Here is a 26,679-nt window from a genome sequence, read left to right as displayed (position 1 = left end):
ATGGCCATCAGCTTGTCCCAGAGACCAGGGGTCAGCCTCAGGTGCGAGCCCAGCTGAACAACAGAGGCCCTGAGCAGCGCCAGCCATGCCAGCCACGCCACTGTTCTTGTCCTCAGCTTATTTTCTGTGCAAAGGGAAAGGGGCTGTTGCAAGAAGTAGACCCTCCCTGGTCACGGTGCCCTACACTGCCCAAGCTCCCCAGGCTGACTGCCCCCCACAGTCGTGTGACTCCCCACTGGCCAGAGCTGCCTCCGCTGCCCCCAGCGTTCAGTGGGCCAGGGGCACAGGGCGAATGAATGAATGACTAATCCATTCAGAGAACCTGAGCAAATGCTGTGCAAGCTGCTGGCTTTGATAGGAAGTTGTCCTCACACGCAGGGAACCCTCTTACCGGCTGACAGGTGGACGACCTTCTCCCCTGGCAAATCCCCAGAGAAACAGACTCAGAACTTCCCTCAGGAGTGACAGCCCCGCATGTTCCCTGCGTGAAGGGACTGAAGGTTGAACCTCGCAGGTCACCAGGGGTCCCCTCTGTACCCAGGTCCATCGTCAGGGCTGGAGTCAAACCGGGCTCCACCTGCTGCAGGTGCAGGAAGCCAGGGGTTCAAGGACAAGGGTGTAGCCTGCGTCACCTGCCACACGCACGTATTTCCTACTGATGCCTGCACACTCCCGAGTTATGGTGACGTCTTTATAGCACTAAGCGCGTGGTAAAAATAAACCAACGCAGCCCATTCACCTCGCTGTGTCTCAATTTATTCTCTTAGCAAATTTCCAGCGAATGGCTGCAGAGTTGCTGAGGTTGAGCTAGAATTTCAGTTCTTCAAGGACCTAGGCCTGCACAGAACCCAGGGGTGGGGCCGGCAAAGGGACCAGGAGCCACAAGTTGAGAGCCTGGGGGAGCCTCCTGCCAGCAAGTCTGACCGCAGCCATTCTGAGGCGAAATCATTGGTTTTCCCTGAAGTATTCCAAGGCCTGTACCGGATGCCAAAGAGCTGCTCTAGCTCCTCACACAATGGATGCGGCGCTTTTCCCGTGCAGGAGGCTGCAGGTACCTGTCAGCGGGAGCTGCTCCTGCCGCAGGCGCGGCCAGCTCTGTTCTGAAGCACTGGGAACGAGAAGGATCGACCTCTGGGTGTGCAGGACGCAGAGTGTCGGCTTCAGGCACCACGAGCCCTTGGAGAGCAGAGATGTGGGGCCGCGTGGCCGGAAGGAGGGCGGACAGGGATAGGGGATGGGGCGGCTCGGGGAGACCACAGCCCAGAGGTTGCAGGCGCCGTCAGGGCCCCTGGGCCAGGGGTTCTCTCAGGCTGCTTCCCAGGGAGGAGCCTTCACGGGCCCTGGGCAGCGGCCAGAGGATGCTCCTCTTCCTCGGGGTCCTGTGAATGGATTGAGGCTCCACACACACAAACCCCCCAGCCCAGCGCCAGCCCCAGCCCCAGCCCCAGCCCGCGGCACGGGCTCTGCCTGGTCAACAGCTCTCCCTGTGCCTCCAACAAGCCCCCAGATGGTGCCACGGCTGCCCGAGCCCTCCAGGGGCTCCGTGTCCCACCCACCTGGTCCACAGTCTCCCCAGGACCAACCAGGGCTAGGGGGCCTCCTCCCCGCTCCCCTTGGGCCGTGGCAGCTCCTGTCCCAGCCATGGCCTCCGCCGTGCGGCTTCTTGGCTGGACCCCCACCCCCAAAGCACGCGCTGTGCTTTCTCAGTGCGGCCACCCCTCTAACCTGACAGCCCCCACGCTCCTCCCCAGCCCTCTCGCAGCGTTTCTTAGGTACCACGTTAGGCCGTCTTCTCATTCGCTTCATCTGCCCCACGCACGTGTACAGGTTCGCCAGCAGGTGGGCTCTACAAGGTCCTCAATGTTGATACATTTGTGTTATTAAAACTTTCAAACATAATACAAAAGTAGAGAAAATAGTAAGACAAACCCCAGTGTCCAGTCCCCCGACTTCAGTAATTACCAATACTCGCCCGTCTTGCTCATCCATACCCCACTCTCTCCTACACGGAAAAGCAAATCCCACACGTTACATCATTTTCCCTGCAAATGTTGCTGAAATGCAAGGAGTATTAAAGAGGGTAACCGGAGTATTAAAGAGGGTAACCGGAGTATTAAAGAGGGTAACCACAATAACACTGTCACACCTAAAAACCAAATAAACAGTCTGGGCGCGCGGCTCACACTGGTAATCCCAGCACTGTGGGAGGTTGAGGAGGGCGGATCACCTGAGCTCAGGAGTTTGAGACCAGCCTGGCCAACATGGTGAAATCCCATCTCCACTAAAAATACAAAATTAGCCGGGTGTGGTGATGTGCGCCTGTAATCCCAGCTACTTGGGAGGCTGAGGCAGGAGAATCGCTTGAACCCAGGAGGCGGAGGTTGCAGTGAGCTGAGATCGTGCCACTGCACTCCAGCCTGGGCAACAAGAGTGACACTTTGTCTCAAAAAAAAAAAAAATTTCAAATAAACAGTCAATATCCAGAATTCCCCAACTAGTTGTTAACGCTCTTCTCCCTTTCTCTCTGCTAAAGGAGCTGGGTGTTTGCCCTGTGGAGTCCCTCCCTCCTGCACTGCAGGCTGCACCCCCCAGGGCCACCTGCATGCTCCCCCGAGCCGGGGGGACCCTGGGACAGACCCAGAGGTTGGCAACATAAGCTTTGTTTCTTGGCAGGAGTGAGTCCACAGGCCCGTGTGCTTCCCAGCGTGTCCCTCAAGGAGCTCTCGGTGTTGCCGCCGGCACACGGTCCTGAGCTGCCCACAGCAAATCTTACCACTCCTCTCGCATCTGTCAGCCGGTTCTCCATGAGAACTTCCTGATTGGTCACGATGCGTCCGGGAAAGGCAGGAGGAGCACCTGTTGCCTTCGTTTACGCATTTTCAGGAGAATGACTTGGTTCCCAGCATCATTCTCTCTGGTTTCCAGCTTTTTCTTTTTTTGTTGTTGTTGTTTTCTTCTTTTTTGGGGGGAGAGATAGTTATGAACCCATGAGATGTGAGTTATGTAACACATTTCAACCCATTTCAGCCCCACCTGTGGCCAGCAGGTCCCTTCCCCTTGGTCTGTGTCCTTCTGACGGACTGGAGTATTGGTGAGCCGGATGTCCAGGCTCTGGGCCGGCCACCTCTGAGGAGGGACCAAGATGTCAGGCTATTGTGCTCCCCCCATACACCAGCGGCGTTCTGTAAATGCCAGGTGGATGAATGGGCGAGCGAAGGCGCTGGATGAAGTCTCATGTACGGAGACAACTGAGAAGCCGCCCTCCACCTGCTTGCCCTGCTGTCTCCAGGAGTTCCCACCTGGCTCCTGCAAACACTTTCGTCTGGGATTAGCAACGTCACGTTCTCCAGCTCCTTCCTCTTCCTTCTGCATATGCTCTGGCAGCTCCTCCTGCAGTTTTGGCTTCAGTGACAGCCAGGGGACCCGAAGCCCTCACAGCACCGGGTTCCTGGTCTCCGAATGAAGTGGTCCTCACATCGTGCTCTGAGCTTGCCTCGAGTCATGAGCTCTGTGCTCTGTTTCTGAGCTCCTGAAAGTTTTCTAAAACCCAAAAACAACTCCATGGTGCACTTCTCACAATGCCACCGCCACGCGCGGTGCCTCCACTTACTGGAGACTGTTCTCTCCCTGTTGGTGCCAAGACTTCGGGCAGCCGTGCTCTTCCCACTCCTGGGTCCACCAACAGGGACCTCCTGATTCTCTGATTTGCTCCAGCACAACCCCTCAAGCACCAGTGTGTGGGGGGTGGGTGCACTGCAGCCCTGGGGGCCGAGCACGTCTTCCCTGGACAGTTTGATGCAGACACAGGTTCCGGCTCTCCGACGAGTGGCTCCCGGGGAGGAGCCCACACTTCTCTCCTTTGCGTATTCCTCCACTAAGTCCTGTATTTTCCACTTTGAAAATGTGCTTTTGGGCACCACCGGGCATGAAGCCTCAGTCCTGCTGCCATCCCCTCACCCCAAACAAAACAAAGGCGATTTCCCCGGCTGCCAACACCACTTCCTTCCAGGAAAGACAGGCTGCCAGTTTTCAGGAGTTCTCCTCGTTTCATCTGTGGAGGAGGCCGCACGTATTCAGAAAGCGGAACTCCTCCTCGTCTGGATCCAGAATAATCTACGACCTGAGCTCTCTGGGACGGCCTCGACGCACCCTCATCATTCTGGTTAAACAAAATGCCTGCGACACACACTCACGCCACACGCAGCCTGTCTGTCAGCCCCTTTACCAACTGGGGGAAAAGCCCCAAACCTGCGCTTCATGCCAACTTCGTCTTTTTCTCTGTCCTGACACAACAAAGTGAAATTGCAGCGAGCCACGACGGCTCACCTGCAGGGCACAGGGCAGCACCGGGCAGCGCACAGGGCAGCACCAGGCAGGGCACAGGGCAGCACCGGGCAGCGCACAGGGCAGCACCGGGCAGGGCACAGGGCAGCACACAGGGCAGCACACAGGGCAGCACCAGGCAGGGCACAGGGCAGCACCGGGCAGGGCACAGGGCAGCACCGGGCAGCACCGGGCAGGGCACAGGGCAGCACACAGGGCAGCACAGGGCAGCACAGCGCACGCCATGCCGCTTGCACCGCAGGTTCCTGTTTTCGGTTCTACCTGGACTCTGCTCTGTGAGGTTCCTCTTCCTCTTTTCCTCCCCCACTGGCACCTCTCTCTCTTCCTCTCTTTCCCCCCTTTCTTTTTCAAACAGCTTCATTGAGGAAAAAAGACACGCACCATAAAAATCAACCATTTAAAGTGTAGAATCTGGTGGCCTTTTGTACATTTCCAAGGTTGTACGACTCTGATTTTAGAATGTTTTCATTACACAAAAGGAAACCTCGTACAACATTGGCAGCCCCTCCCCAGGCCTCGGCAACCACTGTCCACTTTCCGTCTCTGGATTTGCCTCTTCTTAGCTCTTCGTGTAAATGGCATCATACACTATGTGGCCTTTTGTGTATGGCTCATTTCACTGAGCATGATCTTTTCATGGTTCATCCATGTTGTAACATATGACAGGGCTTCATTCCTTTGTATTTTTGCAGTGCATTGCACAGATATACCACTTTTTTTCTTTGAGGCAGAGTCTCGCTCTGTTGCCCAGGCTGGAGTGCAGTGGCACAATCTCAGCTCCCTGCAACCTCCGCCTCCTGAGTTCAAGCGATTCTCCTGCCTCAGCCTCCCGAGTAACTGGGATTACAGGTGCACCACTACGCCCAGCTAATATTTGTATTTAGTAGAGCTGGGGCTTCACCATGTTGGCCAGGCTGGTCTTGAACTCCTGACCTCAGGTGATCCGCCCGCCTCAGCCTCCCACAGTGCTGGGATGACAGGCTGAGCCGCCGTGCCCGGTAGATGTACCACATTTTCTTGTCTATTGATGAGCTTGGGGCTGTTTCCATTTTTTGGCTTTTACGAATAACACCAGGTACACGTGTTACTGGGGACTGTGTTTCTGGTTCTCTTTGGCTACATCTAGGCGTGGACGGCTGGCTCGTGTGGGGCTCCGTGCTTCTTATCTGAGGAGTGACCGGCTGTTCTGCACAGCGGCTGCGCCCGCCACGTTCCCGCCGTGGTGACAAGCTCGTTTCTCCGCCTCCTCACCACACTTGCCATCTGTCCGTGGGGAGGGCCGTCCCGCTGCCGAGGACCCTGGTTCACCGGCCGCTCTTCCCGCTGCATTCCCACCCCCCACGTCTCTGCTCTTTTGAGAGGCTCTGGGTCAGCCATCCGGAGCTTCCACCCACAGGAGCCCCACGGCTTCTTTTCTCTTTGACTTTTCCAGGTCCACCTCTGTGCTTCTGCCACCCTCTTCTCACAAAAGTGCCTTTCTGCTGCCAGCCCTGCGGCCGCACCTGCACAGAGCAACAACTTTGTCAGGATCCTCCATGAAAATAATTCAGTGATTAAGCATAAACACAACGAACATGCGTTCATATCAAAGGTCCTGCACTGGGTCCCTCTGCAAGCACAGGGAAGGCGGATGTTTTGTTCTCAGCTGCCAGCACCACATTCTCGGACAGGCAGAGATGTTGGCGGCTTAGACGAGCAGAGTTAATCCCTCCCGGACCCCCAGCTCCCCCGGACCCAAGCTTCACAGAGCGCCTCTCCCGGCACGGCCGGGGCGCGTGAGTGAGGAAGACACGTCCTGGATGTGGAACGTTCTTCCCCGGAGCTCTCCCAGCCCATCCGCCCCCGCTGTCTCACGCCCCGCACACCCCAGCTGCTGCAGGGGCATCTCTGAGGCATCACTGGCTGTTCATTGTGTCTCCTCCCCACACAGTAACCTCCAGGCCTCCCCACGTCCCCCAGAACAGAACCTCCATGCCAGGTTCGTTCGTCAACGACGGCCACAGGACAGCACTCAGTGACTCAAATCAATAGTGAACATCGATCGTCCTCAATGTCTTCGGCTCAGGGATTTGGGCGCTGCTCAGCTGTGCTTGTTTGGGGTCTGCTGTGAGGTTGTTACCAAGAGGTCGGTCGACGGTAGCTCCCTCTCAAGGCTGGGGAGCCTTCAGTTCCCCACAGCGTGAGCCTCACGGGCTGCTTAAGGGCCCTGCAACAGGGCAGCTGCTCCCCCAAAGTGAACGACAAGAGAGCGCACCAGGCAGAAGCCATCCTTTCCTGAGCTAGCCTGGGGAGTCTCGGCGCGTCACTCCGACCATATCCTACTCTCTAAAGGCAGGTGCGGAGGCGCAGCCCACGCTCAGGGGACAGGCGCTGGGCTCTACCTTTTGGAAGGAGGACTGTCAAAGTAGCAGATATATTTTAAACCATCATGCCGGGTATCCAAGACCCCACAGCCTGTCCCAGCCCAGTGTCTTCCTGACGGTCCTGCAGGTAAGAAACCTGTTTGATTGTGTTCAGTTCAAGTTTATGTGCACATAGAACGTGCACAGCAACACGTCCAAGGCCTTTGTTCGGTGTAAGCTCTTCACGGGCAGAGCGGGTGCGTCGTACACACAACCCCAACCACCGTGCACACCTGGGAGGCTTCCAAAACTGTGGACCAAACGATAACACCTCAATAATATACTTATTTCCTTTGCACATCAAGGTCAAATTCTAAAAAGGAAAATGTCTGTATAACAGAGAGATTTCTAGGCTGCCCTTATGCCCAGAGCCCCACATTCTATATGGTAAACGTTGACTCCGATCAGGAAGCCCCCAGGAGGTTTTTGTAGCCCACTTTGACCCAGACAACCGACGGTTTCCACTGAAGGCACACGTCTTCCATGAACACAGATGTGCTAAGATGGCATCTCCTCACACCCGCAGGAGGGGGCCCTTGACCTCTCTTCTGTTGCTGTGCCCTTCGTGGGTCAGGCTGCTGGGGAGACACCCACACGCTGTGAGCAGCGAAACGACTCACCCACGTGGCTCACGGAACCAGACTGGGCATGTGGCTCGGCACTTTGGGAGGCCGAGGCAGGAGGATCCCTTGAGGCCAGGAGTTCCAGACCAGCCTGGGCAACGTAGCAAGACCCCATCTCTATTTTTCAAAAACTAAAAATAAAACAAAACCATCTCCTAGACCTTGGGCACTAGGACAAAACACGAAAAGCTGTGCTCTGCCGCTGCCTGCTGAGCAGCCAAACGTGGCCTCCCTGCTTGGCGAGCTTCTGAAAGCGGGGTCTTCGGTTTCTCTTTGCTGCCCCTTCAACATCACCCTGTGACCTTCAAACGCTTTGGGTCTGTCCTCCAAGTCCAGGCCCCCATTCCAGGGTACCCGTTCCCCACCAGGCTCAGCCTTTTCCAGACAGCACCTCATGTCGACGCAGGCCTTATCAGTGCCTTTATTATCTATCTCCAGTGATGTTCTCCCAGCTTGTCTCCCGACTGTCTGGGACAAGCCCTCAATCCTGCCCAGGCTGACAACCATCAAATCTGGCACCTCCAAATTAAGCCCTGGGGTGGCCACGACACTCCAGGGACAGTGCCTGCTCCACGCCGCCCTGTCCGAGCACACTGGACAGAGGGAGTGTGGCTGGGTGGACAGGGCATGAGTCCTGAGGTTGGCAGGGCCGGTGGCCACCCCCAGCTCATGTGTGGAGAAAGACCCCTCTCCAGGTGAGTGGGGGCTGCTTTCTGGACCACTCCCTCCTCAGTGTCAGCGGGGGACACCCCCAGGACTCCCGGCTGCAGTGGGTATTGGAGCTGAGCTGGGCCAGCGCTCCTGCTGTTTGACCTTCAGAGCCTTTTCTCAGGCTCAGCACCTCCTTCCTGCACGTTTTGCTCAGTCATCTCTGTGACCATCACAATTTCTCAGTGTTTGCCCACCGGGGCGCCTGTCAGCTGCGGGAGGCCAACAAAGCCGCCTGGCCCTGCGAGGATTGACGTCCTGGGCTCCCAGCTGCCCCCCCACCCACGCTCATCCTTCACCCGCCTTTAATTTACTTCTGACACTGGGGTCTTAAGCCTCTGGCCTCAGCCTCCCTGCAGCTCCGAGTTCCACGGCAACCCCAAGCAAGTCCCTCAATACCAGGGGGACCCGAGAGCGGCGGCTGCTGCAGAGACAGCCCGTGGTCACCCAGTTGCCAGGACACTGGCCAGAGTGTGGAGTTGGCCCCCGGGGCTCACATCACCTCAGCGTCCTGCAGGCTGCACCACTGGCCTCAATTTCACCGAAGCTCTGAGACGAAGCCCTTGCCGGGCTCTGCAGTGCCCGACCCACCAAAGCTGCCGGGGCAGCCCCTCCAAGCTCCGCCCCCAGGACCAGGCGCCGCCCCTGAGCACAGAACAGATTCCACCACAGGGCTGCAGGGAGAGGAAGCTCAGGGCTGTGACTCCACCCACGGGAAGGATGTGCTGGAGGAAGGCGCGGTGTGATGGTGGACCACGTCCGCCTCCATGGACCCCCACCGCCTCCCCTCCCCACCAGCGTGGGGTGATGGTGGACCACGTCCACCTCCATGGACCCCCACCGCCTCCCCTCCCCACCAGCGTGGGGTGATGGTGGACCACATCCACCTCCATGGACCCCCACCGCCTCCCCTCCCCACCAGTGTGGGGTGACGGTGGACCACGTCCGCCTCCATGGACCCCCATCGGCTCCCCTCCCCGCCAGCGTGGGGTGACGGTGGACCACATTCATCTCCATGGGCCCCCATCGCCTCCCCTCCCCCCTGGTCCTGCCCAACTCAAACCTGCCTCACCTCAGACCCAACCACGGAGACCTCTCAGCCCCCCCTGCCACCTAACTGCCCATAGCCAGGCCCTGATGGCCCCACTGCTGGCTCCTGTGAGGCCACTGCCCTCCCCTATGGTGGCACCTGTGTCACCCCAGCCCCTCAGAGAGACGCTTTGAAACAGGAACCTGGAGAGGAAAGGGCAGAGGCTACACGGCGTAGGGCCCAGCGAGGCCAAACGACTTGTCCAAGGTGGAGCGGCCAGAGGGCACGGCCCTGGCGTGACCTGAGAAGCGTCTGAGCACCAGGGACAAGCTCAGGCCCCTCACTCTCCCCACCCGGGGCGTCGAAGGAGGCTGGGTGCCCACTCAGAAGAAGAATCGCAAGTCAGTCACCCCCTGGAACACCGGCCAGGTGTCCCGCCGCCCCACGCGCACGACCCACCGCTCACACAGGAGGCGAGCCCACGGAGACAGATCTGACTCTCCGAGGAACACCGGGCCCTGTGCCACCAGCTCCAAGCTGTGTGGGCACCACCGCTCCACACCTGGCTTTGGGCAGGTCAGCCGGCCATACCTGGGGGCCACACTAGGGCTGTTTTCACCCTTGACCTTCTAGCAAGCTCATCGCACAGCTCCTGACCTTGCAGGCTCTCTGCACCTTTGGGAAGAACAGAATCGCCAAAGTTGAAAAGTCTTTGTCCACCACTTCCATACGTTTTGTGATTTTTAAAGACACCATGCAAAGGCTGGACAGGAGACCCGGTTCCGAGACAGCCCAGCCTGGATGAGACTCAAGGCAACCACAAAAACCGCAGACCCTGAGGTCTGCCTGCACCATCGGCCCCCGTAAGATACACCCTGCTCCCCTCTGTGACGAATCCTGGGCTGCTCTGGTGTTTAGACATCCGGCCCTGGCCCCATGCGCCAGAGACAGCACCTGCTTAAACCCAATACAAAGGGCGGACGCTGGCGCCTCCCCCTCCTTCAGTGCTTCTAGGGGAGCACGAGACCCTTCCACCCACCACCCATCTCAAATTTCCTAGGGAGAAAGGGTGGAAATTCCTAAAGATAATTACGGTGAGGCTTTTGGGTTGGGGTTTTTGTGGGGGCGGGGGTACTGATTTGAGACGAGAACTTGTCTTTTTGCTATCTCTTCCCTTCCCTAAACCCCTATTGGGAATCATACACATAAAAAATGTGGCCGGGTGCAGTGTCTGACGACTGTAATCTCAGTACTTTGAGAGGCCGAGGCAAGAGGACCACCTGAGCCCAGGAGTTCAAGACCCACCTGGGCAATAAAGAAAGACCCCGTGTTTACTTAAAAAAAAAAAAAAATTAGCTGGGCATGGCGGTGCATGCCTGTAGTCCCAGCCACTCAGGAGGCTGAGGTGGAAGGATCGCTTGAGCCCAGGAGATTGAGGCTGTCTCAAAAAGATGTGCTAGTTTTCAGAGGAACAGGATTCACAGTGGTGTGAAGTATCACCTCCTGGCTGTTTTGAAGCGTCCTGCTAAAGCCGTCCAACGGGATGCTATGTGTGTGTTTCTGGGCACTACGCAGTGGCACACCCTCTCGTATTTGGGATGGGCTGCGCCCATCACACACACCACCCGCCCTCTCCCAGCACTCCCGTGCTGGGCTTCTACAACCCTCACCAATGCCTCCTTTCCACACTGAAGAGATTCTCCTCCCTAGGTACAGCCATGGAGATCCCAGGACTTCTCGTGAGTTATACTTAAAAAGGAAAAAAAGAAAGTCCGATGTGTTTGCAGAATGGCCAGGTCCACAGTCCCAGGGACGGTGCAGGACATCTGCCCACAGGACACACAGGGGAGATCATTCCTTTCGTCGAACTGCACATGCACACAAGCAGCACACTCCTCTTCCTCATCAGAACTATTGGGAAGTTTCACGAGCACCGTCCTGTAGATAATACAATTGATTGTGATTGGCTGTTAAATATCTAAAAAGGTGTTTAAATTCAGTGCTGTTCTGACCTCCGGCTCAGCCAAGATGCCCATCTCCACTGGTTTGGTTTGGTGGTGTCCCCACCCAAATCTCGTCTTGAATCAGAATAATCCTAATCCCCACATGTCGAGGGAGAGCCGAGGTGGAGGTGATTGGATCAGGGAGGCGGTTTCCTCCGTGCTGTTCTCATGATGGTGAGTGAGTTCTCATGAGACCTGATGGCTCTATAGGTGTCTGGTAGCTCCTCCTGCATCATCCTCTCTCCTGCCACCTTGTTAAAAAGGTGGCTGCCTCCCTCGGCCTTCTGCTGTGATTGTTTCCTGAGGCCTGCCCAGCCATGCGGAACTGTGAGTCAATTAAATCTCTTTCCTTTATAAATTACCCAGTCTCGGGAAGTTCTTTACAGCAGCGTAAAAGTGGACTAACACCCACCCTGTTCAGGCTTAAACCAACCAGGAAAAGTTGTGTCACAGAGGTTTGGAGACTGACAGGCTTCCAGTCTGATGAAGCTTGCACACGCTGCCCGGCTCAGAGGCGAAACCACATTCTCAGGGAGGCTGTGCAGTTCAAACGAGAGGGAGCTGGAGGAACTGCAATATTTTTCACCCTATGGAAATGAACTGGGACCCCGTCTTCTAGAACGCTACAGAAGGCTCCATATAGACGACACAGGCGTTGAAATATCACCCTGAGCTTCTCGTTTTGAAGGTGGCCAAGGCCTTGTCACGTTGCCCCTAATTACAAGCCAGTGAAATGGTTCCCACTATATTCTGCATTTGTAAGTTCTGAGCAAAAGTCCTGATTCTCAGGGTCTGTCAGGTAAATGGGGCAGCCTGGGCCTGACTTTGTGGCTCAAACAGCCAAGGTTCCCAAACATAAAGGGCAGCTGGATGGACACAGTGCCGACCCACCCCCAAAAGGGAAACCAAGCCCCTAGCCCAACCAGTCGCAGGAGGCCTGTCCCCCTGGGAGGTAGGGCAGCTGGTGGCCGTCATGTCCTTAGCTGTCCCACAGGTTTGGAAGGGACTCAGGCCCACCCCCAGCTCTTACCCACACAGTATCCCCACTTCCCAAGTCTGTCTTCCATCTCTTCCACATGCTTGGCTGCAACCTCTGGTCCACCCAGGCACCCCTCTCTGCCATGAACCCCCATCCCAACACTCTTGATAGTTAATGGTACCCCATGAGGGGACATCTTCTGAATTACCTCCTCACACAGCCCCGTAATTTTGCACAAGCATCTTTCACAGTCAGCCAGCCCCTAGAGCCACACATGAAACACAGCCCTGCACAAGGAGTAGGTGCTCACTTAATTTCAGTGAATGAACATTCCTTTCAGTTAAAGTCTTCATTAAAACAACATAGCACAAACTTTTGAAATAAGATAATCTTAAACCCAGCTAATTTTACAGGGAGCTACCTAATCATATTGCCTCCCATCCTGGCTCCACCTCCTTTTGTCCTGCTCTGCCTCCTCCCCTCCTGACCCTGCCTCCTCCTGTCCTGACCCCGCCTCCTCCTGTCCTGACTCTGCCTCCTCTTTTCCTGCCCCGCCTCCTGTCCTGACCCCGCCTCCTGTCCTGACCCCGCCTCCTCCCCTCCTGACCCCGCCTCCTCCCCTCCTGACCCTGCCTCCTCCTGTCCTGACTCTGCCTCCTCTTTTCCTGCCCCGCCTCCTGTCCTGACCCCGCCTCCTCCCGTCCTGACCCCACCTCCTCCCGTCCTGACCCCACCTCCTCCTGTCCTGACCCCGCCTCCTGTCCTGACTCTGCCTCCTCTTTTCCTGCCCCGCCTCCTGTCCTGACCCCGCCTCCTCCCCTCCTGACCCCGCCTCCTCCCATCCTGACCCCGCCTCCTCCCATCCTGACCCCGCCTCCTCCCCTCCTGACCCCGCCTCCTCCCATCCTGATCCCGCCTCCTCCCGTCCTGACCCCGCCTCCTCCCATCCTGACCCCGCCTCCTCCTGTCCTGACCCCGCCTCCTCCTGTCCTGCTCTGCCTCCTCCCTAAGAACCTGGCTGGGGAGCCCTGGCCATGGGAAGTCCGTGCCATGTTGAGGGGGCACAGTAAACAGAGGAGAGGTCCTGCCCTCAAGGGTTTGGGGGATCTGGCCTCAGGGAGCTCTGCAAACAGGTTTTATGTTTTTATTGAGGTAAAATTCACATATAAATTTAACCATTTAAAAATGTACACCTCAGTGATTTTTAGTCTATTTGGAATGTTATGCAACCATCACCTCTACCTAGTTCCGAAACATTGTTATCGCCCCAAAAGAAGCCCACGCCTGTCAGCAGCCCCAGCCCCAGGACCCCACCTGCGGCTGTGTGGGTGGCTGTGCCTGTCCTGGGACCCCCGCGTGCTCCTGTGTGGCGGCTTTCTCTGGGCTTCACATTTTGAGTCCGTCGGGGGCTACATCCCTTGCTGTGGCCGAGAGGACTCCACCATGTGGGTGCCCAGCGTGTCTGTGGGCGGCTGGTCCCCTGTGCCCCCCCTACCAGCGGACCTGCCCCTTCAAGGAGGGTTGCAGGGTCCTGTGGGCCAGAGCAGCGGTAGAGCACTGAGGTCTATCTGGTTTCCAGCAGCCTGCATGGCTCCAGGAGCACTGAGGTCTATCTGGTTTCCAGCAGGCTGCGTGGCCCTGGGACACCCTCGGGTGCTCATGGCCAGCGTGATGGAAACGCTATGCTTGGCAGGACAGGCCAGACTCTCCAATGAATAAAGGGCAAAAACTGCACTTACCTTGGCTATGCAGGAAAAAATCAGAGCAAAATCTTCCCAAAACAACTGCAGGGGCCACCCAGGCTCCCAAGCGCACTTCCTACCTGAGCGTGTGAGGCTCCAGGCCTTTCGGGTGAGCCCTGGCCTGGGCACTGGCCCCTGGACACCGGCCCTCCGGCACGGAGAACAGGCTTGGGCACCCCAACCTGACGCCCTGGCCCTAGGCCTCCCGAGGGAGCTGAGTGGGAAGCCCCTGAGCCTCCGAATCAGCATTTCCATGTCAAAAGGTCTTAGCAGTAGCCCCAGCTTCTGTCCCTGCGATTTTATCCTGGGACTTCCTGGGCATCAAAGTGGGGCTGGAACAGGACTGAGCTGAGCCCCCAGTGCCCAGAGCAAGGTGGGAGGAATCCCTGGTCTCAGGGCCTGTGCAGAAGAGACTGGCCAGGGGACACCCTGGGCCTCAGCCCACTTATGGCTACAGCTCTCCGTTTCCCCTGGCCTGTCACACTGCCCCACATTTCCCCTGGCCTGTCACACAGGTCCCCCTGCCCCCAGCCCTCTGTCCTGAGGTTACAGAGATTGGAACCCTGGCCTCTCAGGCTCCCGAATTCTGGTTTCCGTTTTATTCACATCCATGGATTGGGGCTGGGAACAGAGGGCGAGGCCACACTCAGACACACTCTGAGCAGGCCCTGCAGACAGAGGCTGTACCCGGGCTGGGGCTGAGACGTGAAAAGTAGCCCCAGATCTGGTGGGAAGCGAGGGCCTCAGCAGGAGGAAACACTGGCCCAACGTCATGCGGGCTGCAAGGCTCTTCCCCCCTCTGGATCCTTTCCATAAACCAGGAGAGGCCTTTGCACACTAGGAACGTTGCTCAGGGGCCGCGCAGTCTAGGAGAAGCTCCCCGTACCAGCCTCGCGCCCCGCCGTACCCAGGAGTACGAGGCCCCAGCTCACTGACACTGCTGGGAGTGTATGCAAAGGGAGAAGGAGAGAAAAAGCATTGTTTGTAATGCAAGGAAAAAGGGAACCTAAAATCTTAACATCCATTGATTATGTTCACAAAATAAAAACCTGCACAACTGTTAGCCTGAGTGAGGTACCTCCATAGTTACGGTCATGGAAGTCTGTCCCAAGATTTCATTTTAAAATCAATCCAGAAAATTATATACATATTTATAAAACGTGCTCCTGATTTGGAAAAGCCTGAAAACATACTGTTGTGTGCATAAAAGGAGAAAAGGTCCACAGTGGCCTACACGAAAGGATGAAAATAGATCGTCCCCGGGTCGTGAAAATGGATAATTTCATCAGTAGGAGAACAATAGTTATGTTTGTTTTGTGATTTTAAAAAACAAGCCCCTCGAAACCTGCTCTTGAAAGTAGGTTAAAAGGGTCCCACATCCCCAGCCGGGACGGGAAAAGCCAGACTGCTCCGAGGAACACAGCATGGTTTTCCTGGACTGAAGGTTGTCGTTGGTGATTCGCACACCCCCACACACCGCAGTCAGGTCAGCATCCTGCAGGAGGCCAACGCCCGGGGGATGGGGAGGGGACCCTGGGGGTCCACACAGACTGTTCCAGGGACCCTCTGGTTCCACCCGCTGGCAGGGACTTAGGGCCCCTCAGGGAGGGCGTCGACTCCCAAGACCCTCCACAGCCTTTCCTGGTGTCCCCACCACACAGCGCTGAGCACGGCCCGGCCCCCGGCTGCAGACCGCATGGCCTTTCCCCACCGGCCCTCCTGCAGACCTGGCTCCTGCCCCGCTCTGTACACACCTGGCGAGCTTTCTGAGAGAGCAGCTACTGTCTGGCTCCTTCTGCTTCAACGTTCTGCCTGGCCACGGCCCTTTCAAAAGAAAAAAAAGTAAATAAATCTCTCAAAATAGGGTCCATCCTGGGTGCCCTGCGTGCACAGACAGGAGAACAAAAGGGCCCACCCGTTGGGAAAATGGTTCCCCAAGGCCACCTCCCAGAGCTACAGTCCCTGGTTCTGGGGCCCCTGTCAGCCCTGCCCGCTGTAGGGGGGGAAAGCCAGGCTCTGGAACCCAGCCCCTCGCGCCAGGGAAGCCGCCACCAGGACTGACCTGCCAAGAGGCCGTTCTCCCACAGGTCAGTGCAGGGTGGGGCCGCTGGGCAGGCTCAGGACCCCAGACCCCATCCTCTTTGCCAGGCTCCTGCAGAGCCATGGAGCCTTCACCCTCTTCTCTCAGACAGCAGAAAAAACTCTCAGGTGAGGAGAAAAGAAAACCTGCACCAGCCCTCACTCTGAAGGAGGGGGTCCCGGAGGTAGACCCCAGCCCACCAAGCATCAGGGTTTGCAACCCCAGCCTCCGAAGGATCAGCTCGTGGACTGAGAGGGGCTCCTCGCTCGCTTGTCTGTTGTCAGGGAAAAGAAACTTGGACTCAGGATGGCCAGGCTAGAGAGACCCCCCAGTCCTCCAGAGAGAAAAATTTCTGAGCAGCCGACCGTGGGGAGGACGTGTCTGGAGAGCACAAAAGGCTTGAGGCTCTTTCCTGCGAAAACCCTGGGTGTGATAATGACCGGCTCCCCCAAATCCTGAGTCCAGGGCATTCAACAGGAAACATAAGGACATTTTGGAAAGAATGAAAATGTGTGTTTTGCTTTGTACAGAACAAGACACAAATGTTCACAGCCACATTACTCACAACAGCCAAAAAGACCATCGCCAGATGAGTGAATAAAACACGGTCTGGCCACATGAAGGGCCGTTACCCAGCCTTGAAGAGGAAGGAAAGTCAGACGCTTGCGATGGCACGGATGAGCCCCGAGGACACTGTGCCGAGGGAAATAGCCCAGACGCATAAGGGCAAATCCTGCATGACTCCACTCATGTGCAGTCCCAGGTCGTCCGCTTCGTGGAGACGGAAGCAGAGCGGTGGGTGCTGGGGGAGGGGGACTGGGAAGTTCGTGTTCCACGGGGACAGAGTCTCGGTGAGGGAAGATAAAACATCCTGGAAATTGACAGTTAGTTAATGTAAATGTATTTCATGCCACCAAGCTGTAGACTTAACAACAGTTAAGATGGTAGAGTTTGTTTTATATACATATAAAATACAAATTACGCAAGTTAAAAAGTAATTTTTACAACACATATAACATGACCCCAGTGATGTGAGCACACACATAAACATCGATGTGTTTGTATGCACGGACAGACACACAGACATGTGGCTTAAAGTTCTGACAGAAATGCCCGGAAGGCTGACGGCCGTGGGCTTTGGGTGGGGAGACAGCGCAGCCCAGAGATAAGACCCCTCCCCCACGCACTGCTTTCCCTGCTGGAGACCTGCTGTGATTTCCAAGTTTTCTGAAAGGGGCAGGCAGCCCTTTCACAATGGAACAGAAGTTATGAAATGTGCGTCTTCCCCCGCCTGCCCCCTTGGCCTTTCGGCCTCACTCCACACAATGAGGCCGTTCAGCCGCTCTGCCACGCTGCCACGCACTCGCGGCTGCACCCTGGTTCCTCAGCCATCCGCCAGGACAGCGCCGCCCACGCCCTCGCCCGGCCTCCTTCCTCCTCCCCTGGGGAGGGGCAGAGGCGCCCCCAGGCCAGCACCCCCACGGTTGTGCCCACCCATGCCCAGGCATCCCTCCGTCCCCACCAGCCAGCGCCCTCCCCTCTGAGGGTCAGAGACACTTTTCCAGCTGCTGCACTTTGCTGTCCTCTCAGCGCTCAGTAAAGTAAGCGGAATCGGTGGCATCCACTGGGTTTGTTATGCCGTGTTCCCCCAATGCATAATTATGTCTCTACAAGGCACATTCTTGGTGCACGGCCATGCCTTGGTGCCAGAACCCCAGACGTCTTCCTGCATTCCTGGGCTGTGACACCGCCCCGCAGCCTGGCGTGTGTACTCAGCCAGATGTGTGCGTGGAGCTGGCCGTGGTGGCCTGGCTGGGCCTGGGGCAAGAGGGGCCCTGTCAGAGAGGACGTGGCTGCGGGGCTGAGGGGCTGCCTGTGTCTTGTGGCCAGTGGGAGGCCTGCTGGGGAGCCTCTGGCCCCCAAACCCGGCCTTGACACATCCAGCCCAGACGAGAACCTGCCGCTGTGGTGATCATGGCCGGTGGCCCGAGGGTGGCCGTCCTGTTTTCCTGTTCAGCAAAGGGAGGCCCTGCGTGGTCTGAGGTCCAAGGACCCCCAGCGATCCCTGAGCAAGGGTGGCCAGCGGGACTGAGGCCAGGCCAGGCTGGGGTTGCGGGTGACCGTGCTCTGGGGGCTCTGAAAGGCAAAGTGAAGGGTGAGGACACGCCTCTTCAGGCAGCACCAACCAGGCAGATCAGGGTCCTCCCACCGTCCCCAGAAGGCCAACCCAGAGAGGACCCCACAGGCACGGGGGCGCCTGCATGCCAGGCCAGCACCCCCAAGTGATGTGACCCCGGGAGCAGCCACCTGGCCAAGAACTGTCTGCCGGTCCCAGGGCCTCTGAGCTCCTGAGATGCGGGAGAGGGACAGCCTCTCTTCTGAAACCCACTGAGGGGACAGGGACTCAATGGTCAACGTGGCTCGAGATCCGTCACATCTAGTCCACGTGTAACTGTCCCAAAGGCTGGATGAGAATTCCTAGTTCCCCCCTCACAGCTACGTGCCCTGGGCCAGTGGCTCACCCTCTCTGTGCTGTGGTTCCTCCCTCGAGCAGTGAGGAATAATGGTGCAGTGATCATCTGCAATGACCCTGCAGTGAGGACTGATCCTGCAGTGAGGACTGATCCTGCTGTGAGGACTGATCCTGCAGTGAGGAACGATCGTGCAGTGAGGACTGATCCTGCAGTGAGGACTGATCCTGCAGTGAGGACTGATCCTGCTGTGAGGAATGATCCTGCAGTGAGGAATGATCATGTAGTGAGGACTGATCCTGCAGTGAGGACTGATCCTGCAGTGAGGACTGATCCTGCTGTGAGGAATGATCCTGCAGTGAGGAATGATCCTGCAGTGAGGAACGATCGTGCAGTGACGACTGATCCTGCAGTGAGGACTGAGCGTGCAGTGATCATCTGCAATGATCGTGCAGACCTCATTGAGCGGTTGTGCCACAGACATAACATGGGTCCAAGTGCACTCAGCACCAAGTGGGGCCTTCCAGTCACTCATAGTCATAATCCCATTTACCCAAACAGAGTTCAGAGGCTGAGAGATCTGGTCTGTCCTGCTGGTAGAGGCTGGGACCTGCTGTCACAGTGTGAGCCTCCCTCTGCTTGTTCTCACCCAGAGCCCTGTGCCCCCCTTCCCCCACCAGTGCCCACACTGCCCCCGTCCTCCACCCAAAGCAACAGCTTTGTCACGAAACTCCCCACTCAGAAAACTAGAGAGTGCTCATCTACTCAGGATGCTCAAAGCCACTGTTTAACTCGGGTGCAACTTTAAAATGTCATCTGTGTTTATCTCTAGGTGATGGGATTTTAGCTAACTTTAAAAATTTTGTCTTTCTTTCATAGCATACTTTGTGCTGTTTGAAAATTACAAAGCCCTATTTTTAAATCCTTCTGTATCTGCCTCTCTCCTCTCTCTTCATAGACCTTCTCTGCTCTGGTCAGCCAGGTCCAGTGGCTGCCCCCCCTCTGCACTGGCCCTCAGCCCACTTCCCGTCCAGCACCTGTGTGTGACACCGCGTGCCCGTCTGCCCGGCCCCCTCAAGGCTGCAGTGGTATTGCTGAGTCCACCTGGAACGTTCCTCATTCTCCACGGTGGCTCCCAGAGGGGCAACAGGTGACGGCAAAGGAAGAAAATTCAGGCTGCGGACGAGCCTCATCCCAAGCTCCCCAGGCTCCTCTCCTTTGAGACTTGGACATCCTGAGTCCACATGTTGTCCTGAGGCTCCTGGACTCTGCCCCCAGCAGGAGCCCTAGGCTGCAATGGGGGCAGGATTTTATAAGTAGCTCTGTGTCCTGGGCAGCCCCATGAGGGCCCTCTCTCCCAAGGGGGAAGGGGACAGAGGGACCCCCATCCCAGCAGGGGCACCTTCCACGCCTGCGCCAACACCCCCCGAAGCCCCCACAGTCCGCTGTCCGGCAGCCAACCCAGTCAGGTTCCCGAAGCCCCCAGTGCAAGGGTCTAACCCAATACGGCAGTGAGTGGCCCGTGCGTGACGGTCCCGGCACTGCCGGCACAAATGACCACAAACAAGGTGGCTTAAAACAACAGAATTGTGCCGTCTCACGGCTCTGGAGGCCAGAGTCTGCAATCGAGGAGCTGCAGGGCCACGAGGTGTCTGCCTGAGGGAGCTCCCCACGGCCGCTCTCAGGGGACCCTGCCCTGCGTCTTCCAGCTTCTGGTGGATCAGACGCTCCTGGCCTTTGGCCACAGTGCTGCAATCTCTGCCTCTGTCTTCACATGGGCCTCACCCTCTGTGTCTCTGTTTTCTTCTCGGAAAGACACCAGTCATATTGGATTAGGGCCTGTCCTTATGATATCATCCTAGCTTGATTATGTCTGCAGAGACCCTGTTTCCAAATACAGCCACATTCACAGGCCCCGGGGGTTAGGACGCGAACATGTCTTTTCAGGGAACACAGTCGTCACACATAATTCCATCCCATCACCATGTTGAATAGCAGATCCAGTGACTAGTGAGTTTTAATAAAAGGAAACATCTGTAAAAGGTACAATTAGGCAACTGCAAAACCCTACCACTGGTGCAACGCTTTATTCTCTTGGATTGGTCTTTAGTTGCAAACAATTAACAATTCTTAAGGTCTACTAAATTCTGTTTTAAAGAACTTCAAAATCAGTTTCATGAATGAGCTAAAATGTGCACCTTTACGAAATAAAAATCACGTCTCAGAGTTTACACTGTCACGCTGTTTAAATGTCAAACACAAACAAAAGTGCTGAGGTCACAACAAATCAGAAAGCGGAAATAAGTTGTTTCTTCACTTTTCTAGTCACAGTGCTGTCGCTGTTTATTTCTACTCGACTGTTTTGACACAGAAAACGTGGTATTGACGTAGGAGACAGGCGAGCCTGGTCCCGGGACCGACCAAAGACAAACTGGAAGGGACGCCGAGGCCACCTCCAGCCGCTCACTGCCTTGGCAACACCTAGAAGCGACTGCCCATCCTCCAGCTATATCTGAATAACCCGCCCCCTAATTAGCATGTCATTAAAAGTGGTTACCAATATGACTGCAAGTCGGCCCTGGGCGGCTGCACCCTGCACACCGCCTGAGGGGCAGCCCCGCACTGTGGGAGCAGTCGCAGAGCCGGACCACCATGGCCGCCTCAGCCAAGCTGCCGGCTTCCCCACCACCTGGCTCCTGAGTCCCTTCCGGAGGGAAGCGAGAAGCTGCCCAGCATCAGTGCCCCAGGGCTGAAGACGCAGGCTGCACCCAGGGCCAGTGCAAACACTTCTGTCGCTTTGAATTTACTCCTAAAACCAGTGCATGTCGCTGAACCCCACTGTGCTGGGGCAGCAGCTCTGACTGGGAGTTCTACAACTAAACACCACGGAGAATGTCGTGTTTACTGAAGCGTACGTGTAACCCTGTCATTGCTTGAACGTGTCTCCAGGAAAGATAAGATGGAGTCCTAACTCTCAGTACCACAGGGGGAGGCCTCACTTGGAAATCACATCTTCAAGCAAATTCAGATTTACATTCAATCAAATTTAAATTAGGTCATTAGAGTGGGCCTAAGGCAGGGTCCCAGGCAGGAGGGGTGCGGGCCACATCCCTGCCTCCTTCTCAGACAGGACCCGGTCTCAGGGCCCAGCCTGTGAGCTCCCTGCCCGTGCTGCCGGCCACTGGGAGAGGCTCCTCGACACACACTGGTCAGCCCCTGCTGGCCAGCCTCGCCCTGAATTAAACCCAGGAGAGACAGTGAGAGAAGCCCCTGGTGTGGGTGGGGCTGGGAGGGAGGAAAGGCCCAAGGGAGCTGGCAGGGAGGGTGGGTGCTGGGACGTCTCTCACAGCACGCTGCTCCCTTTGCCCTCGTCTTCTGCCCATGAAGCCACTTTCCAGCTCGCCAGGAACGGGGAACCCTTGGTAGGAGATGGGACGGGTGTCCCAGAGCCGGGAGGAGCAATCGCAAGCTCAGATCCCTTCTGTCTCCTGTGACTCTCACTGTTTTGAACCCCAAAGGCCCACAGATGGCTGTGACTGTGACCACATCTCCCAGAGTCACCTGGGTCCCAGGCCCGACCACTCTTTGGGAACCGGCTGCCACCTGTCCACTGTCATCGGTTCAGACTCAGCAGCCTCATCACCTGGGATGAGCCAGGGCGTCGTGTCGGGGGCTGGGGGGCTGCATGAGCCCCAGTCCCTTCCACTAAGAAACGCCTCCTGGTCCCCATGCTCCAGCCTCTAGGCTGTGGGACTCACCCTTCAGGTGGCCAACACTCCCACGGTCGCGTGATCCTTTCCTCTCCGCATGCAAACAGACGGCGCAGGGACCTCGTGCAGGGCCATCGCCGCCCAGAGGAGAGTCCTGCCTTGCTGCTGACTGGGGGCCCTGAGGCATCGGGCGTCCTCCCACGCACCCCTCTCGCCCACGCCTGGGCCTTCCAGGCCCACCCCCGCCTGGACCGGTGGACCCCTCTCCGTGGCCCCTCTGATCCACAGCCAGCACAGGGGGAGGCCCCTCCAGAGGGTGGAGGCAGTTGCCCGAGTCCAGCTGCCAAGAACAACAAGGAGGGCCGGGCGCGGTGGCTCAAGCCTGTAATCCCAGCACTTTGGGAGGCCGAGACGGGCGGATCACGAGGTCAGGAGATCGAGACCATCCTGGCTAACACGGTGAAACCCCGTCTCTACTAAAAAATACAAAAAACTAGCCGGGCGAGGTGGCGGGCGCCTGTAGTCCCAGCTACTCGGGAGGCTGAGGCCGGAGAATGGCGTGAACCCGGGAGGCGGAGCTTGCAGTGAGCTGAGATCCGGCCACTGCACTCCAGCCTGGGCAACAGAGAGAGACTCCGTCTCAAAAAAAAAAAAAAAAAAAAAAAAGAACAACAAGGAGAAGGGGAGTGGGGCTCCCCTCCCCATCTCTCCACCCCAGACCCCGCTCAAGGGGCACATTCACCGAAGACAGGAAGCCCCACATCTGATGCCTGCCGGGCCTGCTCACCGCTTCCCGGAACGTGCCCCCATCTCATCGGGAAACACCAGGCCAAGCCTCCTGTGGGCGCTCTCCGAGTGGGAAGAGGCAGGAGCTCCTCTCAGGGCCGGGGCCCATGAGCGAAGTGCTTCGCTGGGGACCCTGGCGAGGAGGCCCCTCCCGGGCCGCTCGGGGACCCTTCCTGCAAATTTCTGCCTATGCCTCGCTTCCGGCCTCCGACCCAGGACGGCACCAGCCCTCCCGGGCAGTGTGATCTCTAAAAACCCAGGATCCCGAGACGCGCTGCACTGGTGCAGTCAGGGTATGTCCCGCCTGTTTCCTTCGATTCTGTGTCCAGTGCGGGTGCACAGCCTCAAGTCGTCCGCCAGCCTCGGCCTCCCAAAGTGCTGGGATTACAGGCCTGAGCCACCGCGCCCGGCCTCCCATATTCTTCTGCAACCACCATCCTCCCGGTGCCCTCGGCCCTGAGCAGGGAGGCTGGACCAGGAGCACAGGGACCCCTGGGCTCAAGGCAGGGAAGGACCACAGAGCTTGCAGGCAGAAAGTGGAGGGGAGGGCAGGTCCTGTCCTGGGAGAACAGATTCCAGACCCCAGCCAGGAACCGGTGGGACTCCTGGGAAGGGGGCCAGGGAGTGGACAGAAGTGAGCCTTGGTCTGCCTGGGGCCTGAGTGACCAGTAGCAACCCCAGCTCCCTCTCATCAAGACTGGGGAAACTGAGGCATACGCCACCCATGGTGCCCCAGGCAGAGCCCAGCCTGCCCCAAGACACCGCCGCTTTGCTGTACGTGGGGTTTTCAGGCGAGGCCGGGGTGCGTGCAGGAGATCCAGAGAGGCAGGGCCCTGGGGAGATACCACGGCCCATGGGGGCAGTGCCACAGCCCTCCCCAGGCTTCCCTGCATGGCAGCCCTGGCCCGAGGCAGCCAACCCGTGGGCTTCCATCTTCACAGCCAGAGGGAGGAATGAGCAGGGCTGGTCTGCAGCAGGACTGGTAGAACCTGGGCCAGGGCATTAAACAGTCACAAGACCCTGGTGGGTCACAAGGGTCACCCACACCCTTCCCAGTCCACCAGCACAGGTGGTGCTTCGAGAAGACCGATGGACGCCCAGTGTGGCGGCCCCTCGGCTCCGCAGCAGGGACAGCTCTCGGTGTCTCCTGACCAGGCCGTCCCAAGGCCGTTTACCATCTGGGGAACCAGGGTCGGGGCAACACAGGATGGGGCATCATCACCACCCAGGAGCAAACGCTAAGCCACGCGTGTAAGACCCTGCAGGGTCCCTGGAACAAGCGATCTTCCCACAGCGACCTCTCAGACCCCTGGTGCCCAGTTTTGGGAAGCAGGTGGCACGTCTGTGACAAGATCCAGCAGCCACCACCCAGGCCCATCTTCACACCTGGGATTCCAGGCCCTGCCCAGCATCAGGCCCAGCACATGGCAGCTATCTTGGGCGGCTCGAGGTGCCACAGCTGCCGTGGGGGCTGGGGCTGAGCTGAGGGCCATCATGTGTGGGGCCACAGGCCGCAGGGAACCTGGGAAAGACCCACCTGCTCATTTTCTTTTCGTGTTTTTTGTTTTTTTTTTTTTTTTTTTGAGACGGAGTCTCGCTCTGTCGCCCAGGCTGGAGTGAGTGGCGCGATCTCAGCTCACTGCAAGCTCCGCCTCCCGGGTTCACGCCATTCTCCTGCCTCAGCCTCCCGAGTAGCTGGGACTACAGGCGCCGCCACCGTGCCCGGCCAATTTTTTTTTGTATTTTTAGTAGAGATCAGGTTTCACCGTATTAGCCAGGATGGTCTCGATCTCCTGACCTCGTGATCTGCCTGCCTCGGCCTCCCAAAGTGCTGGGATTACAGGCGTGAGCCACCGCGCCCGGCCCCACCTGCTCATTTCTAACCTTCAGTATCGGCCGCAGCAGGGTTTGAGGTTGAATTCTACATTTTTATGGTTTCTCAGTAAAGCAACGCTTCCTGCTCATGGTTTGGGCTGAGCCCCTGGGGTTTCAGGGCATCTGGGGCCTGTGTTGGGATGGGGCAGGGGGTCCACGCTATCTTCGTCCGAAGGGCTCTCGCCAGTGGACGTCAGCCTGACCTCCCGTCCCTCTTGCCGCCCGGCCACCAACGCTCGTTGCCTCTGCAGCTGGGGCCACTCCCCCTTCCCACCGCCCTGAAGCTCTTCCTGCGGGACAGGCGCCAGGCCATAGTGGGGGGTGTCCCTGGACGAGCTTTCCCACATGCACCCCAGTCATGGCCGCATCTGGGACTAGTCGCCCATTATCTGTCCTCAGTGTCCTCCGCCCTCAGCAAACACCACAGGCCTCTCGCAGACGGCAACCCACGTGCAGCAGCCATGACCGGCACTTCCCAGCACTGCCGGGCCACGGCCTGGAGTACATACCTGGCCCCAAGGGGCTGTTCCACGGCGGGGAGCAAGCCCTGGGGGGTGCCGGCCGTCGGGAAATCAGACAGAGTCTGCTCCACCGGGAAAGCCACGTGCAGCTCAGCTGGACTCAAGCTCGGGGTAGGGGGAGGCAGCTGAGGCGCGTGAAGGCTGGGCTGGGGCAAAGCAGCTGGAGGCCGGAGAGAAGGGCAGGCCCTGACAGCAGGCGAGAGTGGCATGGACCCACCAGGTTGGTCTCCTCACCGGACTGAGGCCCTCCCTTCCCCACCAGGCTGGTCTCACCGGACCGAGGCCCTCTCTCCCCCAGGCACCCACTAGGCTGGTCTCACCGGACTGAGGCCCTCCCTTCCCCACCAGGCTGGTCTCACCGGACCGAGGCCCTCTCTGCCCCACCAGGCTGCTCTCACCGGACCGAGGCCCTCCCTTCCCCACCAGGCTGGTCTCACCGGACCGAGGCCCTCTCTCCCCCAGGCACCCACCAGGCTGGTCTCACCGGACCAAGGCCCTCTCTGCCCCACCAGGCTGGTCTCACCGGACCGAGGCCCTCTCTCCCCCAGGCACCCACTAGGCTGGTCTCACCGGACTAAGGCCCTCTCTCCCCCAGGTCCCGGGCGGGCCTCCGTGTCCTACACCACTCAGCTTCGATGGGTCACTGGACAGACTCAGGGACAGTCTCTGCCTGCCTTGGGGTTTTTCCTCCCCAGGTTCCAGTTCTCCCACAAACGCCCTCTGCTCACCTCTCAAGGTACAGGAAGAGCCGTGCTCAGAGGTCCCACTGGAGACCCCTCCAAGGCACGGCAGGTGCCAGCAGCAGCAATACCAGGGCACCCTGCCCAGAAGTAGAACCAAGTGAGCAAGCCTGGGGGCTCTGGAGGTGCAGACAAGACCGTCTGGGGGCAGAAGAGTCAAGTGTCCTGGTCAAGGACACACCGTGGCTGGGACCAGGGACTCCTCCCCACCGCCCTGGGAAGCACAGCTCCCTGCGCAGAAGTCCAGACCTGGTGGAGCTCGGCTCGGCCCCACTGCACGGGAGAGGCAGGAGCCCCAGCAGTGGCTTCTCCCTGAGCTGCGGCTGCAGCGAGGTGACCCCGGCACAGCCCCACGGCTCCAGGTGGAACCGGGCGGAGGAGGAGCCTGGGAACCACTCGAGGAGCCGGGCGGGGAACACGGCCCCTGCGGCGTCTCCTGGGCAGAAGCAGGTGTGGTCAGGATGAAGGAAGCACCTGGTCTGTGGCCCAGACAGTGTCTCCTCCTATCCACATCCGGAGCAACACTGAGGTTGAACAGAGGCTCTGGTGGACAAAGACCTGTGGGCACTGCCCGGTCTGCCCCTGCCCAAGCTGCCCAGGCTGCTTCTTATAGAGCCCCACTGCATGGCACACACATTGCCTCAGGGGTCCTGCCACCCTTGCCC

General features: G+C 58.1%; 1 long non-coding RNA gene across 9 annotated transcripts; it reads right to left on the bottom strand.

Annotated features, from left to right (window-relative positions):
• Positions 1-738: 738 nt before the first annotated feature.
• Positions 739-26,679, bottom strand: LOC102136147 (uncharacterized). Of its 9 annotated transcripts, XR_012426399.1 has the most exons (8): positions 26,264-26,378; positions 26,003-26,155; positions 18,434-25,460; positions 15,894-18,047; positions 15,586-15,655; positions 2,774-5,846; positions 1,777-1,886; positions 739-1,379 (listed from the first exon to the last, which is right to left on the bottom strand). It is a non-coding gene; the product is annotated as an uncharacterized lncRNA (long non-coding RNA). The 9 variants fall into 9 exon arrangements; XR_012426397.1 differs by having other exon boundaries at positions 1,777-5,846; XR_010582090.2 differs by having other exon boundaries at positions 739-1,886.

The sequence above is a fragment of the Macaca fascicularis genome, chromosome 16 (genome assembly GCF_037993035.2).
Source record: "Macaca fascicularis isolate 582-1 chromosome 16, T2T-MFA8v1.1".
Lineage (NCBI taxonomy): Eukaryota > Metazoa > Chordata > Mammalia > Primates > Cercopithecidae > Macaca > Macaca fascicularis.
Note: the sequence above shows the minus strand (reverse complement) of the source record. Positions and strands in the feature narration are given on the sequence as shown.